This window comes from Arvicola amphibius, chromosome 3 (genome assembly GCF_903992535.2).
Source record: "Arvicola amphibius chromosome 3, mArvAmp1.2, whole genome shotgun sequence".
Classification (NCBI taxonomy): Eukaryota; Metazoa; Chordata; class Mammalia; order Rodentia; family Cricetidae; genus Arvicola; species Arvicola amphibius.
This window is the reverse complement of record NC_052049.1, coordinates 111,910,746-111,932,665: the sequence shown is the minus strand read 5'-3', so window position 1 is coordinate 111,932,665 and position 21,920 is coordinate 111,910,746. Positions and strand designations below refer to the sequence as shown.

Below are 21,920 nucleotides of genomic sequence, written 5' to 3'. Positions count from 1 at the left end.
GGCATGGCTCTGGATGTGCATGACCAGCTAGCCTGCCTTGCCCAGGAGCCAGACATGCTCTAAATGTAAGGTGATCAGGGTAGGGAAGGGGGCCTTGATTTGCCCCTGTATGTTGAGCTTGTGGAGTCGGAGAGAGTGGCTCTGAGTAACTTTGCCCAAGATCAGGGCTCATATGGACAGAGAGGGCCTTGGGATTCTCTAGACATCTTATGGAAGATGGTCCCTTAGGCTGCCTTCCTCAGTGCTCAGGGCTGTGGGAAGGAGCTGGAGGGTAAAGGCAGACAGCAAAGCCTCACACTGCAGCTCTTGCGAGGGGAGTACTGACTGCAGGTATCCCGAGGTGGCATCATTCCCTTTTGGAGCCCTGGAGTGCTCTGTGGTTCTGGGTCAACGTTCAGATGCTCCCTGCGAGAACACAGCATGAGTGTAAGTGAGAGGCAGAGCCCACTGCCTCTCAGTTCCCGTCTGCTGGGGACATAGGGGCTCTGGAGCACCAGTCTGGCAACTCAAATATCAGCTTCGCCACGCACTTGGAAGCTGGAGGTAGAACAAGCAGGAGTTCAAGGCTAACCCCAGCTAAGCAGCAAGTTTGAGGGCAACCTAAGCTACGTCAGACTACAGAAAAACAAACAAACAAACAAACAAACAAACAAAAACCAACCAGCCCTAAATCCAAATATGGACTCCCTCCAGTGAAGTCTGGTCGTGCCCTCCCAGCTCCTGAGCGTTTAGTGGAAAATGAGGACAACACCAATGTCCACACAGCATGATTATTGTGTAAATGCAAATTCTGAAGCGACACTAGCAGCCACTGTCCCCATCGCCTTCTGTTCCCTCCCATGTGCCCATGGACGACTGCAACCGAGTCCAGCTTGCCCTGTTCGCCTTCCAACTGTGCTAAATGCTGCGTATAAAGGAGATGAAGAGACCAACGAGATGGGTACAAACACTAGCTGCCAAGTTTGAGGGTCTGAGGGCCCGAGTTCACTCCCTGGAACCCACATGGTAGAAGAAGAGAACCAATGTGTGCAAGTTAGCCTCTGACCTCCACACAATAAGCTGTGGTGTGAACCCCAACCCACAATAAAAAAAAATAATTAAATGTTTTACAAAGAAGAGAACAGCGTGACCAGACAGCTACTTTCAGGAGAGACTCGCTGGGGTGGGAGGGGGCATTGGATCTGAGGTTTGAATGCTCAGGAGTTGGAGATGAAGAAATCTGTAGAGTAAAAGGAGGAACAAGAAGGAAGGTGTTCTCGTACCTGGAAGGAGAGAAGAGCCCAGGGGATGAGCCATTCCGGCTCCTGTGCTGGAAGAAGCCAGCGTGGTTTGGACTGAGTGAGCAGGAGAGTGATCAGGTGGCTGGAGGTGGAGCTGGGGACCCAGTGCCTCCAGGACCCAGGACAGCTCCTGCAGAGGGGAAATCGTAATGTTCATTTGGTTTGGTTTAGTTGATGCAGAATCTCATGGACACTTCTCCCAGGCTGGCCTCGAACTTGATATGAAGCCAAGGATGACTCTGAGTTTCTGATCCTCTTGCCTCTACCTCCCGACTGCATGGAAGATAGGAAGGGATGTAGCCACCACTTTCAAGGTCTTGCCAAGTTGTACAAGCTGTCTGGGAACTGCTCAGGGTGACCTCGAAGGCAAGATCTTTCTGCTTCAACCTACCAAGTGCCGAGAGTGCAGGGGAAAGATACAGTGTCCTGTGGCAGTGAGTCGGGAATAGACACAGGGTAGAAGATAATTAAAGAAGCAATGACTTTAAATCTTACACAAATATGGGCTGGAGAGAGGGCTATGCAAGCATGAGGACCTGAGTCTGGATCCCTAGCATCCATGTAAAAAGCCAGCCATGCTGGGGGCTGGAGAGATGGCTCAGTGGTTAAGAGCATTGCCTGCTCTTCCAAAGGTCCTGAGTTCAATTCCCAGCAACCACATGGTTGCTCACAACCATCTGTAATGGAGTCTGGTGCCCTCCTCTGCCCTTCAAGCATAACCACAGACAGAATATTGTATACATAATAAATAAATAAATAAATATTTTTTTAAAAAGCTAGGCATGGCGGTGCACGCCTGCAACCCTAGTGCATTGTGGGATAGAGACGGGGGGGGGGTGGTCTGACTAGCCAGTCTAACCAAAATAGTGAACTCAGATTCAGTGAGAGACACTGTCTCAAAAAATACTATGAAGATTGGTAGAGAAAGATACCCCAGTGTCAAAACACACAGGGGCTATCACACTGGTACATGTGTATATAACACACTCATACTTTTTGCTTTTACATCAATAAGACTGGAAAGATGGCTTAGTAGGTGAAGGGCATGCTGCACAGGCCTGAGGACCTGAGTTCAAATACCCAGCACTCATCTTTTAAGAAAAGTCCAGGCATGGTAAAGCTAGCATTATAGCATAATAGGCAGAAATAGGAAGACCCCTGAAGCTCGCTTCCCGGCTCATCATCTTGTCAAATTGCCTAACTCCATATTCAATGAGAGACTCTGTCTCAAAAAATAAGGTAGAGAATGGTAGAGGAGGATGCTGACATTGGCCTCTGGTTTTTATAAGCACACACACACACACACACACGCACACACACACAGACACACACACGATGCAGAAACAAACATATAATCTGTGATTTTTTTATAGATAAATTTAGGTTCACGGCAGAAGCGAATAGAAGACACATGTGTTTCCCATATGCTCCCTACCCTCCATCTTCCTCCCACCAAACATCCCACACGAGATGGGCACGCGTCTACAGCAGCAGACACCGACATGCCATTATGGTCTACACTTGGCTTCGGTATTGGCGTTTTCCATCGTGGGTGTTCACAATGTATAATGGTAAGTGTCCACCATTATAACACCATGCAGGATAATTTCAGTGCCCGAACAATCCTCTGTGTTCTGCCGGTTCATCCCTCCCTCTTCTCTCCCTCCTGGCAGCCACTGATAGATATTTCCACTGTTCCTACCATTTTATCTTTCCCAGAATGTCACAGCAGGGGTCATTCAGTGTGTAGCCTTTCAGACGGGCCTCTTTCACTCGGCAGCATGCTTCGAAGGGGCCTCCGCTGCTTTTCATGGGTTGATGCCCATTCTTTTGGGCATAAATAATATTCCATTGCCTGTGTGCAGCACACTTTCTCCATTCCTCTTCTGGAGGGCAATCTTCATTTCCTTCTGAGCACTGGCAGTTATGAATAGAGATGCTGTATTAGTTACTTTTCTTACTTCTCTGGTGAATATCTGATAGAAGAAGGGTTGTTTTTTTTTTTTTTTTTTTGTGCACAGTTCATGGCAGGGAGGTCAGAGTGTAGGGGGAGGGGGGAGTGAGGCAGTCAGTTTAGAGGAGAGGTGAATTCTGGGGCTCAGCTTGTTTCCTTTTTATTTAGTCTGGAACCCGAGTACATGGAATGGCACCATACACACTCAAGATAGGGTTTCCCATCCCAATTAAGCCCAAAAGACACCCCTCCACACAAGTCATTCCCAGGGGCCTGTTTCCCAGGTCATTCTACAGCCCGTCAAGCTACAGTCTGTTTAACCATCAGGGAAACATCCATGTGGGGTTTGGTGTGAGATTAAGTTAATAACGCACGGGAAGATATCAAGGAGTGGGATTGTTGGGGTCCACATTTAGTTTAGTTTCCTGAGAAAGAGTCAAACCATGCTGAAGGTGGCTGGACCATCATGCAGTCATGTGAGCAATGAACAAGATTTTCTGTTGTAAGAAATGCGAGAAAGATAAATAAATAAATAAATAAATGACAAATAAGGGACCGCAGAGAGGAAAGAAGCTTCCTGCTTCTCCATCTCATCAGCTTGTGGTGATGTTGGTGTCTGAATTTTGACCATTCTCATAAATAGGTATCTAATGATGTCTCCTTTTATTTAGTGATTCTCTCCTGACATACAATTTGGTATATCTTTTAATATATTCACTTTCTTTCTTTGTATCTTCTTTGGGGAATTATTTGTTAAAGTCTTTTGCTGTTTTTTTTAATCTAGGTTGTCTTGTTATTGTTGAATCTTAAGAGTTCTTTGTGTAGTTGAGTTTTTATAAAAATATGTATTTTACAGACATTTTTTCCCACTCTGCGACAAGTCATATCATCTATTGACATTGTCCTTGGGTGATCAGAAGGTTTTCTTTATCTTCTAACTTTTCTCTTTGTCCCTCTTTCTTTGACAAGGTCTTGCTATGTGACTCAGTCTGACCTTGAACTTGTAATTCCCCTGCCTCAGGATCCTGAGTGCTGGGGTTGTAGATCTGTGCCATCATACTCAACTAGAATTTTTTAATTTGGATACAGTATATACAAATACAAAAATAATGTCTTAATTTTATTAAACATTAGTATTTTTGTTTTTCATCCTATAACATAATACTGTAGAGTGAATAAATATTATTTTGAGGATTTATGCATAAAATGATTAAGAAGGAGGAATCCTTGTTTTATTTTATAAGAGACTTATGTCTTTTTATTCTTTCATGTGTATCATTATTTTGTCTATGAATAGGTATCATGAATACCATGTGCCTGCAGTGCCTACAGAGGCCAGAAGAGGTCAGCAGAGTGACAGTTGTGCTCTACCACGTGGATGCTTTTAACCATTGAATCACCTGTTTTTGAAGCTATGCAGCCCTTGTTGGTCTAATACTTTGTAGCCCAGGGTGGTCTGAACTCACAGCAATCTTTCTGTTTCAGCCGGGCAAGTGCTGAGAGAGCCACTATGCTCAGCTTTAAAGTAGGTAATTTGTAAGGAACAGGTGTTTATTTGGTTCTGGAGGCTAGGAAGTCCAGGGCTGGGGGGGCTACATCTGGTCAGGGCTTTCTGCCCTGACATCGTTTCAAGGTGGGTGGTATCACATGATCATACGATTAAAGAGAAGGAGGGAGGATGGAAAGAAGAAGGGGGGGGGGCTCTGAAGATTAAGCCCATTTCCTTACCGTGTTGTCTGAGGATTGAGATTCTAGCACATGACATTTCTGCCGTATGATGAGTCAAACCACAATGCTCAGTTTGTCGGCTCTTGTTTTCAAGGATTACTGCTGTTTGCTGTATTTAAATCCAAAGTAATTTAAATTTCCTCCTGTGCTATCTTCTCAGGGTTTTATTTTGTGTTTTATAATTAACTCTGGCATATTTTGAGTTACATGAAGTCCTGTCTGGGTGTAGCTTCAATTTTTTATATTTGCATTAGGTACTAGTTGAAGACAAGACTATGTTTTCTAGGCTCCTTTCCACGGCTCCTTCCTTGACTGCCTGCTGCCCCACCAGGATTCATTGTTAAGTCTATTTCTGAGATCCCTCTATTCCATTCTGTTTGTCTATTCTTCCCCCCCAAACCACACCATCAGGATGGCTTTCTTGAAGTCTACAGATGTCATCAGTACATTGACTGTTTCTCCTTCAGTGTTGTTATGGCTACTCTGGGTCTTTTGCCTTTTTAACTTAAACTTTAGAGTTGTTTTATCAATATATACAAAACAACTCACTTGGATTCTGATTGAGATTGTTATGGGGATCAAATCCAGGTTGTCAGGCTTGGCAGCAAGCATCTTTACCTGCTAAGCCTTCATCAAGTTGGGGAAAACAGACAACCTGATGATATCAAGTCTTCCTATCCATGAACATGGGATATCTTTTCAATCACTTATTTCCTTGACTTATTTCATAAGACTTTTATGCTTTTCCTCGTGTAAATCTTATGTATATTTGATAAGTTTATATCTAAGTTTTCTTTTAAGGTAGGATCTCATGTAGTCCAGGCTGGCCTTGATCTTGCTGTATAACCTAAGAAAACTTTGAACTCCTGAACCTTCAGCTTCTATCTTCTGAGTGTTGTGATCATAGGTGTGTGTCTCATTTTCATGCAGTGCTCGGAATACAACCCAGGGCTTTGAGTATGCTAGGCAGGCACACTACCAACTGAGTTACATCCTCATGCCCTGAAGATAGTTTATTTGCTATAGGTACTAAGACAGATGGCATTGGGTTTAGTTTCCAATTAAACTTGTTCATCATTATTATTAGGTGAACCTTATGAGGATCAAAAACAAAGATGGAAGGTTTCTACACAGAAAAAAGCAGCAGATTGCCTTCAAAAAAGGAACATCAAGGAAGTGTTGAAATGACCATCAGGTGCTATCTAGAAACTCTCAGGGAAAAAGTTTCAGCCCCAAATTTTGATTAACTACTAAGGCAAATGAAATGTCCCTAATTACAAAGGCTGCACAAAATGTTTCTCAGGAATTAAAAAAGTGAATCTAGTGGCCAGAGAGGTATCTCAGTGGGTAAAACTCCTTCACCTACGCCTGACGGCCTGAGTTCAATCCAGGAACCCACATAGTGGAAGGAGAGAATCACTCTTTAAAGCTATCATCTGACCTACCTCTACTCACAGTTGTGACACATGTACACACACACACACACACACACCTAAGAGACAGCTATATGATAAGAAAAGACAAGATTGGAACTAAGTTTATTAAACTCCACTGTTGTTTGACTAAATGGTCATCTATCATCTATCACATCTGTAAGCACAAAAAGCAGATGTGTCTACATAATGACCACCAAGAGAGGCTCAGCAGCTGGAAAATAGCCAAAGAGTAGACAATTCCAGACAATGTCTAAAATAAAAAAATAAAATGGGTCTGAATTCAAAAGAATATCTGGAAAAATTGTTGATCTCTTCAAATTGAATGCCAAGGAAAGCTCTCTATGTCAAAACTCAGGTGTAATGGTTAAAGCAGTTCAAGGAGGAGCACCTGTCAGAAAACAAGAATAACCGAGAACAGATGAGCTATGTCTTTAAACCTAGACAGCAAGAAAAACATCAGAGAAAGCCTCGGAGAACAAGAATAATGGAAATACTAAAACAGAAGAGGCAGTGCTCCTAACCCCAGGAAAAGACACGCGAATGACTGATGAAGACAGCCTGCCTTGAGAAGACTTACAAACATCTTTATCTTGTTATTATCAGTGTGTGTGTGTGTATCTGTGTGTGTATCTGTGTGTGTCTGTGTGTGTAGTCTGTGTGTGTGTCTGTGTGTGTGTCTGTTGTGTGTATGTGTGTGTGTGTGTATCTGTGTGTGTCTCTGTGTGTTGTGAAGTGGAACTGATACAAGACAAACATGTGCTCTGTTTGTTTGCTTTTGCTAACACAAACTAGAGTTGCCTTGGAGGAGGGAACCTGGGTTGGGGAACTGCCTCCATCAGATTGGTCTGTGGGCGTGTCTGAGGGGGATTAGTGATTGATGTGGGAGGGCTCAGCCCACTGTGGGCAGTGCCACTTCAGGGTAAGTGGTTCTGGGTTATATAAGAAAGCCGGTGAGCAAGCCAAGGGCACAAGTCAGTGAGCAGAGTTTCTCTATGACCTCTGCTTCCGCGTGTCTCTGGGTTCCTGCCCTGGCTCTCCTCCCCGATGGACTGGAGCCGGGGATTTTAAGATGAAATAAATATTTTATCCCCTAAGTTGTTTTTGGTCAGTGCTTTATCACAGCAAAAGAAACTGAACTAGGGTGGAAGACGATGGCAGAATGTGACTGTAATGCAAAGGTCATAAAAATCTCCCTGCCACAGTGACTCTCTAAGGCGCAGGCAATTTTATAGATATTTAAAAGTTCTTAAATGTTAAGAAAACGCCAACAGCAACAACAAAACTTTGTATTACAGTTGAAGTTTTGTAAGGGTCCGAGGAAATGCTGAAGCAGACCCCAGACTCAATATGCAAAAGCAAAGAGCGCTTATTAGTACTCCAGCACGCATGCGCGGGGTTGACACCTGTACAAAATGGTGACAACCCTGAGGGAGCACGCAGGCTCCTTTTAAGCACAGCTAAGGGGAGTTTCAGGGACAGTTAGGTCGTCTCAAACATGACTGGCTAAACAAGCAGCAGTTATATTAGTCATATTTTTAATTGTCTGAGGTTTAGTCTTATCATTTTTGGACGTACTTGTACAAACTTGGGCAAGTCTGCATTGACTCAGAATGGGGCTGCAGGATTTGTCCTTGAGACATTGTGAGACTGACACAGGCCTTGTCTCTGTTCTCTCCCTCACCCCTGAACATAAGGACACTGTGGCCCTTTGTTGAGAGAGACCCCTGTTTTGCCCTTCTCGGAGAACTGAAACCTGGATTCGGTTGTGAGAGTGGGAGAGTTAACCCCTTCAGTTTGGGCTGGGGGTGGAGCTCAGCCATAAGAGGCACGTTTAGTGTGTGTGAAGGCCTGGGTTCAACGGCCGACCAAATTGGTATCTAACATCAATTGTTTCAAAAATAGAAAAGAGGGAAAGCTGTCCGAGCCATTTCGTGAACCTGACGTAGCGTGCTTTAAATGTTACAGCAAATGTTCTGAAGGAGCCGGAGAACATAAGATGTAAGGAGATTTTTAGGCTGCTTTGTTTACAAATACAAGCATAAGCCACTTCAGGATATTAATTGAATGTAATACTATACTAAGAACAATACCTAGTTTTCTAAATAACATAGTGCTGAGGAACATTAAAAATTTAGCTGCTGCTGTGCAGAGCACAGTGGCCGTATGTTGTGGAGTGAAATGTCAGACTCGTAATGCTAGGGACGGAATGATTCTGTTTCTGAGGCACAGCGTGGGCGGCAGGAGCCACGAGTTCGGAATTGCTACCTTGGGAGTGAGGAGATCAGTGATATTCATCAGTAGGGGATTGCGAGGGCCACTGGAGTGCTGGAGGATTCACGAGCTTGCTCAGGATGATGCTTAGTGTGTGCAGATGGGAAACCTTCCTTAAGCTGTGTGCCTAAGACCCGTGTGCTTCAGGGTAGGTTATCATACGGGGATGAAAAAAATATGCTAATGAGATGGATTCATGACAGTCATGTGAGAGTTCTCTATCAAAAGGTGCTAAATTAATTATTAATCTCTTTAAAGAAGAACTGGCAGGCCAGGCATGGTGTCTCATGCTTGTTATCCTAGTACTTAGGAGGTAGAGGCAGGAAGATCAGGGATTTGACATCTTCCTCCTCTGCGTAGCGAGTTTGAGGCTAGCCTTGTGTACAGGCGACCCCATCTCAAAAACAAAACAAACAGAAAACCAAAATAAACCAAAGGTAGATATTGGCAAGCTTTTTCTTATCAAGGGGCAGATAGAAAATCTTTTCGGCTCTGTGGACTTCAGTGTCTGTCCTGATGTGAAAACAGACACATCCGATATGTAAATGAACGCATGAGGCTTCTTCCAGCTAAACAACTTAAAAAACAAAATTGATTTAGTCTATAGGCTATGTTTTGACAAACCCGATGAAAAGAACTTTTTCAAAAAGTCTTTTAAATAAGTTCAAAAGAAAAAAGAAAAGAAAAAATAAAACTTTCTGAGAAAGTCCAACACAAATAAATGAGCTTAAAAAAATTACATCGAGTGGTGGTGGCGCACACCTTTAATCCCAGCACTTGGGAGGCAGAGGCAGGCGGAGGATCTCTGTGAGTTTGAGGCCAGCCTGGTCTACAGAGTTCAAGGACAGCTAGGGCTGTCACACAGAGGTACCAGGTCTCGAAAAACAAAAAACAAACAAACAAAATCCTGGAGCTAGAGAGATGGCTCAGCACTTAAGAGCACCGGCTGCTCTTCCAGAGGTCCTGAGTTTAATTCCCAGAAACCATGTGGTGGCTCACAACCATCTCTAGTGGGATCTGATGCCCTCTTCTGGCATAAAGGTGTGCATGCAGATAGAGCACTCATACATAATATAAATAAATAAATCTTTTAAAAATAATCCAGGTTTAAAAAAAATAAATCCAGGTTTTGAGGGGTGGTTATTCACATGTTAGTGAGATTTCTTTTTAAGAACAATACAATAAACTATGTGGTGGCACACACCTTTAATTCCAGCACGACAGTGGCAGAAGCAGGCCCATCACTGTGAGTTTGAGGCCAGGCTGGTCTACAGAGAGAATTCCAGGACAGCCAGGGCTACACAGAGAAACCCTTTCTTGGGGTTGCGGGAGAGCAATAAAATAGCTGGTTGTGGGAACCTTTAATACCAACACTTGGAAGGTAGGGGTGGAAAATCTCCATGAATTCTTGGTCAGCCTGGCTACATACCAAATTTTAGGTCAGACAAGACTTCAAAGTGAGACTCTGTCTCAAAAAACTAAACAAACAAACAAAAAGAAGGTAAGAAATTAAGAAACAAAATAAAATTACAAATATATGTCTTTTTCATCCCTGGGATTCACATGGTGGAAAGAAAAAACCTATTCCTGCAAGTTGTCCTCTGACCTATTCTCTCTCTCTCTCTTAAATAAGTGTAAAAAGTGTATAAATTAGGGACTGGAGAGATGGCTCAGTGGCTAAGAGTACTGACTGCTTTCCCAGAAGGCTCAGGTTCAAGTCCCTACTTCCACATGGCATCTCACAACTGTCTTAACTCCATTTCCAGGGGATCTGATGGCCTTCAAGGTCACCAGGAGCTCACGTGGTACCCCAAAATACTCATGGTACTGCCTATACACATGGTACAGGCAAAATACTCATACTCGTAAAAATAGATAAAAATAAAAATTTAAAATTTATTAAACACATGTACTTTGGGTGAGAACTCAAAATAAGTATATATTTTTTTAAATTGCAAAGTCTAATGAACATGAAAAGTGTTTTGGGGGCTGGAAATGTGTGGCTCATTGGTTAAGAGTGTTTGCTTTTGCAGAGGACCTTGTAACTGCCTGACTCCAGTTGCAGGGTTTATAATGCCCTCTTCTGGCTTCTGCAGGCACTGCATGCAAATTGTGCACATAAAGCCCGAGAGGCACAGGCACACACATGCACATGAATACAAATAAACAAAATAAAAAAACAAAAAGTATTTTTCTTTACTGATTAGCTCCTTTTAATATATATATGAATGAGTGAGTGTTTTGCCTGCATGTGTGTCCCGTATTCCCAGGACTGGAGTTATAGATGGTTGTAGAACACTCTGTGGATGCAGGGAATCTAAACTAGGTTCTCTGAAAGAACAAGTGCTCTCAACTGCTGAGCGGTCTTTTCAGCCTCTTTACTAATTAACTGATTTACCTCTGTCTGTGTACTTGTGTCTCCATCTCTAATTCAGGAAGCACAGCAGACATCTTGGAATTCCCAGAGGGCATTCAGGTAACTAGTCACCAGGCAGCAAGTGACCTTAACCAGTCACGGGGTAGCCACTTACTTATTACCTATGACCGCAGATAGACATGTCTCCATCTCCAGTTCCCCTTTTCTGGGGCCCAGTACCTGTGAGCGCTCAGGCTTAGTCGACATTGAAGCTCGGGTGATAGAGGGGAATTTGGGATGGAAAGGGAGCAGTCTTCAGTAATTGTGGTGAAATGTCTTTCAATTTTACAATTGCATCCACTTACTCTAGGTTCCCCCAAATGGAGCAAACCGACTTCTCACAGTAACAGTGAAAGGTCTAAGGGATTAACTGAGAAAGAAGGCCCAAGACCACAGAGGAAAACAAATGCCACAAAAGGCTATTAACTGAAGAGCCCAAATAAAAAGAAACACAGTATCTATGTTTGAGATGATTTCATCTTGGAAAGATATCTATTAACCCAAAATTAATTTCTACATTCAATTAAATTCCAGCAGGAATTTTAGGGAATTAAATTGATTATAAAATCTACATAGGAGAATGGAGAGCCACAAATAGCTAATCCAGTTTCCAAAGAACAAAGAAACAACACTTGGGCTTTGGATCTTCAAGATGATTGCAAAGTCAAAATAATAAAAGCAGTGTATTATTGTCAAAGGACTGGATAGACAAACTGAAGGGGCAGGGTAGGAGAGCAGAAGCAGATGTAGACGCACATAAACAAACACATCTAATAAACAGAAACAAGGCTAAATAAACAAGGCCGTGAAAGAACTCAGCAGATGACAGGGGATGCGTCCCAAGCAGGGGGAAGGGTGTGCTACTTAGTGAAGACTTTAAAAAAAAATGGCCCACTTCTTTGGAAATAAGTTAAATTAGGTTCATATTCTATTTTTAAAAATATCCAAATGGAAGAAAAAATATCCAAATGGATAAAGACTTAAATGTGAAGAGAAAAATTATAAATACAAATATAGGAAAATGGATTGAAAAGAACTCTGGACCTCAGAGTGAATGCTTCTCTGAAAAAATTTTTTAAAAAAAACATGAAATTCAGGTGCAAAATAAGTGGATTTGATCACTCCAACATTATAGATTGCTGTTTAAGGAGATTTAAAAACAAAACAAACAAAACAAAACAAACAAAAAACACTAGAGGGGCATAGTGGCGCCACCTTTAATCCTAGCATTCTGGAGGCAGAGGCAGATAAATCTCTGTGGACACAAGGCCAGACTAGTCTACAGAGTGAATTCCAGGACAGCCAGGGCTACATAGTAAATTCCAGGTCAGCCAGGGCTACATAGTGAGGCCGTGTTTCAAAATAGACAGACAAACAAACAAACAAACAAACAAAAAAACCTACTGTATACACAGTTAGCAAGGGGTGATGGAGTAGGGGTAGATGTTTTTTCAAACTTAAAGACTGACAAAGATTAAAATCTAGCATTTAATTTTAAAATCAGCAAATCAAAAATTCACAAGAATTCACTGGGGGAAGAAAGATTTTAAAAGCCCATTCACAGGTGCAGATATTTGAACAAATAACAATTACACAAAAACTTGCTCCATCTCTTTGATACAATTAGAACAAGGTGGTAGAGTTTTGAACCCCTTGGATTGGACAAAAATTAGAAAACTGGAGTCCTAACGAGGATCTGAGCCGGCCTGTGTCCTCCTTCAGGAGCGTGAGGGTAAATCATGGTGGTTGTGTGGCTCATGTAGTAGAACACTCTTGCTGTCTTGCTCTAAGCCCTGCGTTTGGCACCAGCCCTTAGAGTGGGAGCATATGAGTGTAATCCTAACACTTAGGAGGTGGAGGCAGGAGAATCAAAAGTTCAAGGCCACCATCAGCCACCTGTGGAGTTTGAGACTAACACGAGTTACATGAACCCTTGCCCTAAAAATATAAAACAAGTGCTGGCTTCTGCGGTCTGTGTGGGAAAAACTGGAATGACCCAGAGAAGATTAGTGTTGTCCCTGTGCAAGGGTGACACAAATCTGTGACACGCTCCATATTTTCAAGCAAAAGCAAACCCCCAAACAAAACAAACAAACCCCGGCTCTTGTGTGTGATGGAGTAGCAGACGGCAGACAAAAGCAATGAGCAATTGACTTCATCTTCCTCCAGCAATAGGGTCGCTCTCTCAAGCAACCCAGAGGCAGAAAATGTCAGAGACAGAGTGGAACAGATAGCGGGAAACCATTTACATAAATTTCAAAACACAGGGGACACTATGCTTTTAAAGGTTGCTCGTGTGTCTGAAAAAAGCAAGTTCCACGCAACAGGAAGGAGGGCTCCATCCTCCAGTTTGAGAACAGGCCACGTCAGACGGGGCTGTGTCAAAATGTCATAGGCTGGTGGCTTGCCATCTAGAATGTTTCTTACTGTGGATTCCTGCTTCTAACTTGGGGTGGGGTGACTGGGCAGAGGGAGCCAGCAGAAGGTGTAATGGCTGCTTTTAGAACACAGAGGCCATATCAGGTAGCCACATGTCAAAGCAGTTTTACCAAGATGTCACTAACCCTCCCACAAATAAGTTAAATAAGTTAAAAGTCCCTGTTCTGGTAAGTCCTCCGGGCTGTGAGGGCTAATCTTATCTTCTCTGTGACAGCCATTTGTTCTGAGTCTCCATATGGCTGAAATGAATAATTTTTAATGGAAATATCAGTCAAGGAGGACTGTCTGGGGCCCACACTTATCGTTCTTGTTTTCCAGGCTTCTAGGCCACGCCTCAGCAGTCTAGGGGACCCTGCTGGCCTCCCTCTCTGTAATACTGCTGTCTCTGCATTTAAAAGCAAAAGCAAAAGCAAAAAAAGAAAAAGAAAAAAAAAAAAAAGACCAACCTAAACCAGTAAAATAAATAAGAATAAACCCCAAATTTTCTTAAAAGCTAAAGGATTACTTAATAAAACTGTGGAGATCAAAACAGTAAAAACAGACAGTTCTAGCGAAAAGATGAAAGCCCATTTGAATGAGACCATAAAGGGCTAAGCAAAGCCTTTTGTCTAAATTAAGAATAACGAAAGCCATGAAGTAGGGAGGCCTGAGAAACAGTGTGTGAAGCTTCCGGAGGCTCACACCAAAGGGAGGCCACCTGGAACTGCCAGAGGAGGGGCTGGGACAGGGAGCTTTGTCTTTCTCTTAGGCTTTGGGCCCGTGCTGGACCTCAGGGGCCACATCTAAGACAGCAGATCCAAAGGAGGCCCTCCCACCCAGGGCTAAGGGAGCTCAGTTCCTTCTCTCCCAGGTCTGTGCTTCCTCAGCTCCTGGCTTTGCTCACGTGATGAACCATAACCCCCTCACTCCCCCCAACATACACACACCTTTCTTGCTTCCTCAGCAGGATGGGGCCCAGTTCTGTCCTCTCACTACCTGAGAGCTGGGCAAATGGCGGAGTGGCAGCTTCCTTACCTCCCACAGAGATCCAGTGCCCTGGAGCCTGAGGACCCTGGGGAAAGGTGGGGGCTGTAACAAGGCTCAGCTCAGGACCCTTCCTCTAGGAACTTCCAGGGGAGCTTGAAGTCTGTCAATCTTTCCCCACCGCAGATCCCAGCTGGGCTCTGGATCACAGAGAGATTGTGCATCAGTTAATCCTTAAACTACAGCCTTAACAGCCGAGACATCCTGCTCCAGGCGCTGAAGTGTGGAGGTCACCAGTCGGTGATTAACCGATATCAATTAATTGACAGATGGAAAGATCTTGTGTTCTGTTTTCCTACCTCCTGGGTCATACTGCGAACTCTTTGGAAGGTATAACTCCTTCGTGAGCGTTCTTTTTATTTGTTCAATTAGTTAAGAAATACTTGACTCTTTTAGGCTTCGGAAACAGCAGACAGTCTTTTCCTCCCAAAGCCTACTGTCTGGATGGAAGTGGGGGTGAGGTGGGGAAGAGAGAGAGAGAAGCTCTTAGCTCCAGGGAAACGATCAGGGAGAAAAGCTGTTTTTAAGACACCCTGTGGATACTGGGAAAGCTGTGGCTCAGGGGAGGAGCTTTCCTTAGTTAGCCTGGCCCAGTGGGTGCCTCTAGGGAGGGGACACCAATATAAGATCTCTACATAAGACTCAGCTGCCTAGTAGCCAGGCAGAGTGGAAATGGAGAGTCCCTGGCAGAGGATTCATGTCTGTCCATGCAGGCCTTGGTTAGAAAGTCCTGGATGCTTCAACACACAGAAAGGAGGCTGTGAGATTGTTATCAGAACTATTCATAATCAGAACCTGGTCCTAACAGCCCCAGTAAGCCAGCCAGTCCATCTATCCTTGTAAAAGGTTTGTATTCATTTATTGTGTGTGTGTGTGTGTGTGTGTGTGTGTGTGCAGCTGTGTGTTTGTGGATATGCATGACTGTGTGCAGAGGCCAGTAGAGGGAGTCGGGTGTCTTCCTCTCTTGCTCTCTGTCTACTCCTTTGAGGCAAAGTCTCTACTTGAACTTAGGCTCAACTTTTCTCAGTTAAGCTGGATACCAGCAAGCCCTGGAGATCCTGCTGTGTCTGCCCCTTCCCGAGCTGGAGTTGCAGGCGTTTGTGGGAACGAGCAAGGGCTAGGGTCTGAATCCTGTTCCTCACGATCACACAGCAGGCGCCCCCTCATTACAGAACCATCTTTCCAGCCCCGCACATATCCCAAGCGCAGAACAGTGGAGGACAGAAAAAGAAACTTACTCGAGACGCTTGCATTAAGGAAAACAAACAGGAACAAAGAGATCCAGGGGTTCCCCTGAGTCTGTCTCTGGGGTCCTGGCATGAAGCTGATAACCCAGCCCATCACTGACTCATCATTGTCTTAGCTCTCCAATCTCCTGCAAGGTGGTCTGACAGGTTGAAATTTTTTTAAGTGGGAGACAGGCTCTCTCTCTCTCTCTCTCTCTCTCTCTCTCTCTCTCTCTCTCTCTCTCTCTCTCTCTCTCTCTCTCTCTCTGGCTGGCACCAGGCTTCATCCTTTATCTTCTTCCATCAGGAAATAACGGGTAAATTCCAATTACTTGGGGGTACTTTGTTTCAATAGAATATCTTCATGACTGTCAAGATGATAAGGGGACAGAAAGTGTGTGTGTGTGTGTGTGTGTGTGTGTGTGTAAAGAGAGAGAGAGAGAGAGAGAGAGAGAGAGAGGGAGAGAGGGAGAGAGGGAGAGAGGGGGGGGGTGAGAGGGGGGATTTGAGAGGGAAGTCAGGGATAGAGAGATGGTTCAGCTGTTAAAGGCTAGGCTCACAACCATAAATATAAGAGAGGAGCATCAGGTGACAAGATCATCCGGGACCCAGGGAAAGCACATGGATTTTAAGGGCAATGGGAAGGCACTGAAAGACTTTAAGCAGAGAAATGAAGGGATCCACTACAGTTTTAGAAATACCCGTGAGAGACAATATCGAATAACACTGTCAGGGCTGGGGAGATGGCTCAGTTAGTAAAATACTCGGCACGAGAGCATGGGAACCTGAGTTCAGATCCCCAGCATCCATGTAAGAGCAGGGTATGGTGACCTGTAATCCTAACATTGGGGAAGCAGAGGCAGGTGGATCCTTGTAGCTTCTTAGTCAGCCATTCTAGCAGAATAAGCAAGTTCTAGATACTGCAAGAGACCGGCTCAAAAAATAAACAAATAAAAAGAGGTGGTGAAGAGTTGGAATTATGGCCCGGTGGGTAAGATCACTTTCTGTTCTTTTTTTTTTTTTAATCTCTCTGTGTAGCCCAGGCTGTCCTGGAACTCATTCTGTAGACCGGGCTGGCCTTGAACTCAGAGATCTGCCTGCCTCTGCCTCCCCGAGTGCTGGGATTAAAGGCGTGTGACACCACCACCTGGCTCATTTTCTGCTCTTGTAGAGTCTGAGTTCCATTCCCAGCCCTATATCAGGTGTGTTAAAAACTGCCTGTAATTCAAGTTCAGAGGACCCGATGCATGCTTTTTGTCTCCACAGGTTCCTGCACTCACGTGCACACTCCCGCACACATACCCAAATAATTTAAAAATAAAATGGATGTAGTAGTGCACATCATTAATTCCAGCACTCAGGAGGCCGAGTTAGAAGAATTGGAGGACAGCCTAGTCTATATAGCAAGCTTCAGAACAACCGAGGTTTCACTGAGAGACCTTGAATCAATCAAAGCACAAAAAATAAAAAAATTAAATATTAAGCAATAATAAGGTGTAGAGTAACTGAGAAAAACATCTGAAGACAACTTACACACACACATGTGCTTGTGTGCACACACAAGCACACGCACGCAGGTACGTAACATACTTGAGATTGTATATACCTATGAATATCCACATACAGACACATTTCCACAAAAAATTAATAAAAACAAAGAACACTGAAGTTGGAATGTGGTCCATCCCAAGGGACATCCATCCCCTGGAACTTGTAGCAGGTGGTGGGGTTGGGAGGAAGTGGAGTGGGAGATTGTTAGAGATTCCGGAGATGCCACCCAAGTGCAACGGACAAGCCTGTTTAGATCTTGATTTGAACAAGCCAACTGTCAGAAGCCGCCGTTGAGACAACTGAGGAAAGCTAAAGATGCTCTGAGCGTTTCATAACCTTCGGAAGCTGGTGCTCATTTTGTTAGGTGGTAATGGCATTGTAATTAGGTTCAAGGGAGAGAAGCCCTCATCTGTCAGAAATGCACCGTGAAGTATTTACAGGTGGAGTGAAATGATGGCTGAGATTTGCTTTAAAATCTTCAGGAAAAAAGGAGTGCGTGGGAGAGAATAGAAGAAACAAGATTGGCAAAATGTTGACGGTGTTTGGAAGCTGGGTGATGGGCACATGGCTTCCTTATACCAGTTCCTGAATCTTTCCACTAAAAAGCATATAAAGGGGCTTTCTTTTTCTTTTTCTTTTTTTTTATCTTATGTGCATTGGCGTTTTGCCTACATATTTGTCTGTGTGAGGGTGTCCTATCTTGGAATTACAGACAGTTGTGAGCTGCCATGTGGGCGCTAGGAATTGAACCCAGGTCCTTTAGAAGAGCCACCAGTGCTTTTAACCACTGAGCCACCTCTCCAGCCCCATAGAGGGTTTAAGTTCCCTAGTTTGTTGAGGCGTGGGCACAGAGTCACCATACCTAGCACCTGAGCACTTCAAGGGGTGATGAAAAAGTAGTTGATGGGGTCATGTGTCGACCCAGCCTGATTCAGAGAGAGACTGACTGAGCTGGGGCTCAGACTAAACTGGGCAACCCATAGGCGGTCCAGTTGCTTTCTGCTACCTCAGGCTGAACCTCCACTTCCCGCCTGTCAAATGGGAACCCTTGCAGTTGCTTTTGGCAGGGTTGGTATAAACATTAAATGAAACAGTGTCTATAGGAGCTGGGGAGCTGGCTCGGGGGGTGTTAAGAATGCCTGGTCTGAGAACACGAGAACCTGGATAGAATCCCCAGTGCCCATGTATAAAGTCAAGCATGACTGTGAGCCCTTGAATCCAGCATTGGGAGGATCCAGAGAGCTTGTTGGTCAGTCAGCGCAGTTCCACCTCACACAGGTAGAAAGAGATGAAGGAAGATATCCAGCATCTTGCCTGGCTTTGACATGTGTGCGTGTGAGCATATGCAGCCGTGCACTCACATGTATACACTGTACAAACACAGACACACACACACACACACACACACACACACACACAGTGTCTATAAAGCTCCATCTCATTCCCAGTACCATTGGAGGCATGGTGACATAGACTGCACTAAAGCCTATTAGGACTAGGGTCTAGAACCCTCTCAAGGGGATTAATGTCTGGAGTTTAGAAAATTAAGGACAGATGTTCAAGTTGTGATTATGTATTGCAGACACTTCAGTCCAATTTCATGTAAGCCCATACTCATGTCTTACTTGTGCAGAGTGGAATTTGGGTTCCAAAAGAGGCTTTGCATGGTCCTTCCATTATATCCAGAGAGGAAGTGAAGGGGAAGGCAATCAGGAGAGAAATGTGGTCACATGGCTCATGGAAAAGCCTTTGTACCTGGTGAGCCCAGAAGAGAGCATAGGTGGTTTGAAAGAAAATGGTCCCCAAAGGAGGTGGCATTATTAGGAGGTGTGGCTTTGTTGGAGTGGGTTTGACTTTGTTGGAGGAAGTGTGTCACTGTGGAGGCGGGCTTTGAAGTCTCATATATGCTCAAGTCATACCCAGTGTCTCAGACTACTTCCTGTTGCTTACAAAATGTAGGATTCTCAGAAACTTTTCCAGCACCATGTCTGCCTGCACTCCACCATGTCCCAACAAGATGGTAATACATTAAACCTCTGAAAACGTAAACCAACCCCAATAAAATGTTTTCCTTTATAAGAGTTGCCATGGTCATGGTGTGTCTTCACAGCAGTAGAAACCCTAACTAATACAGGGAGGGTACAGCTAGAGGGTGTTGGCACCAGGTGGTGGTAAGCAAGGGGCTGAGGTAGGACTGTCATAACAAGAGAAGGAAGGGCTGAGAAGTCAACGGCAGGCAGAGTTTCCACAACTACATACCACAGATCTAGAACAGAGAAGCCTGAGCCCCCAGGGGCTGGCTGACTCACAGGCCCCTGCTGCTCCCCACTTCCCACCTGTCTCCAACCAGCACCAAGCTCTTTCTCTATGGTTGGGCCAGAGAGATTCAAGCTGGCTAGGACTCCCATGACCCTTCCTCTCTGAAGAAACTTCTAGAACTCAGGTCTCAGGTGGGGCAGGGTAGTGGTCAGAGAAATTGTACATGGATTCCGAGGAATCAGAATCTAGGAGACAGGGTTAAGGGGGCAGGGCGTTGTCCTTGGCACTCTTAGAGGAAAACTCTAGGCACAGGGTCAAGAGGCTGCTAATTCAGTGCTGTCTTCTGCGCTGATCTAATGAAACCCTATGTACTGAATGGAGGGAGAGAGGCAGCCCTCCTTCCTGTGTGATATTCCACAGTCACGTGGCAAGCTGTCGACCCTGCTTGTGTCACGTTAACACCAGTAAAACACCTGAGAGCTCCCACTTTCCCAAAGTCAACACTGATTACTTCTGGAGCCCTGCACCACTTCAGAGGGGCCTTCCATCCTGAGGGCCTGCCTGTGGCAGCATGGGGGCTCAGGCATATCCTCCTCACAGAGAGTTGGGGGAGCCCTCTGTTGGGAAGGGCATCTCTTGCTTTCCCAGGTCAGAGGCATTCTCCTCTCACGGTCTGCCTCCTCCCAGGAAAGCAGGTCGAGGCCTCCTACTGTCTGTTTCCTCCCTCTAGCTGGGAAGGGAATCCTGTTGGGTTAACAGATATTCCAAGGCCAACCAGACACATGGGGCTGAGGCCTCAGTGCAAACCAGGAAGCCAGGATCCAGAAGCTGAAGGATCTACAGAGCCCAGGCTCTGGGCCTGGAAACAAGGCCTTCCATGAGCCTCCAGCAGAAATGCATTGTGGGAAGCCCAGTACTTTTCTTAGTCTGGTCTGATACTAACTCCTTGATTTTCCTTCTTAGAACCCTGCCTCCAACCAGGTGAAGGTGAGCACTTCAAAAGGGTGATGGTGGTGGCTGTGTTGGGGTGTCTACCCCCAACAACCACAGCTTTTTTTTTAATGTGCTTTCTGGTCTAAGGGGGAAACAAAAAACCAAATTTGGCATCCTCTTTGTTATGTGTTTCTTATGGGTGACAGTAGCCTTCCTTCTCAGAATCTTTGAGCTAACTGTATCTCCAGTACTCATTGGAACACTGGTCTAAGGACTGGAATCACACCTATATGTCCTCCTCCTGCCCTGATCCTGTTATAATTTGCCATCTGAGGGGATTGTCACAAACTGGTAGCAATAGTGGCCCAGGGTTGATGCAATTTAAGAAACAAAACAACAACAGAAATGTACTGGGGGCAAGTTCTATCATAATCTCAGGGGCCGGAACCTGCAGTCCGAGGGTCCACAGGGCCACACCCTCTTCTAAAGCTCAGGACGGAGCCCTCCCTCCACCTTTTCCCTTCCCCTTCCCTTCCCTGCATTTGGTTGTTCTGATCATTGTACATATCAGGGGTTAAGACTCAGGCACATCTTTTGGGGGCCTTGATTCAACCCACTCTAGAAGCTAACTCCAGCAACAGGGGCACTGTCAGGAAAGCTAATGAAGCAAAAACACATGTCCCAAAATACTAAAAATAGATCTGTCATATGATCCAGCCAGCCCTCATCTTCAGGCTGTATCCCTGAAGGAAATGAACCCAGCATGCCAAAAGAGATCTCTGTACAGCCACATTTACCATGACCTTACTCGGAATAGCTAAAATATGGGATCACCTGGAGGCCCAGCAACACGTTAACAGACAAGGGAAACATGGCATATATACACAATGGTGTCTTGTCCAGCCAGTTCTAGGGCATCCTTGACTACACAGTGAGCACAAAACTTGCCCCATCTCAAAAAAGGGAGGGGGAAGAAGAGGCTGGAAGCCTGAGGGGTGTAGCTCAGTTGTGGGAAGGCTTGTGTAGCATCCGTAAAGCTCTGGATTCCATCTCCAGTTCCACATAAGCTGGGCATGGCGATGCACACCTGTAATCCCAGGACTTGGGGAGTGGATGCAGGAGGACTAGGCTTTCAAAGTCATTCTTGGTTATGTAGCACATTGGCGACCAACATGAGGTACAAGAGACCCTGCCTCAAAAATAGTGGCTTGGGATCCCATTCTGTATTCCTTGTCCACCCTAGTCAGCATAGTGAGGGAGCTGGAGTCAGCTGCTGATCCCCTGGAATTTGCTAGAGAACACCAGGGATCCTGGTTGCACCTGGAAAGAACTGGCTGGGGAGAGACTTCACTCCAGAGCAGAGGGTGAGAGCTACTCTGGCCACATCCTCCTCCTCCTCTCTGC

The 21,920-nt window shown here is 44.9% G+C and overlaps 1 non-coding gene across 1 annotated transcript; it reads left to right on the top strand.

Moving 5' to 3' along the window:
- Positions 1-13,043: 13,043 nt before the first annotated feature.
- Positions 13,044-13,146, top strand: LOC119810889. The gene has a single exon (XR_005284831.1). It is a non-coding gene; the product is annotated as a U6 spliceosomal RNA (small nuclear RNA).
- The last annotated feature ends 8,774 nt before the right edge of the window (positions 13,147-21,920 follow it).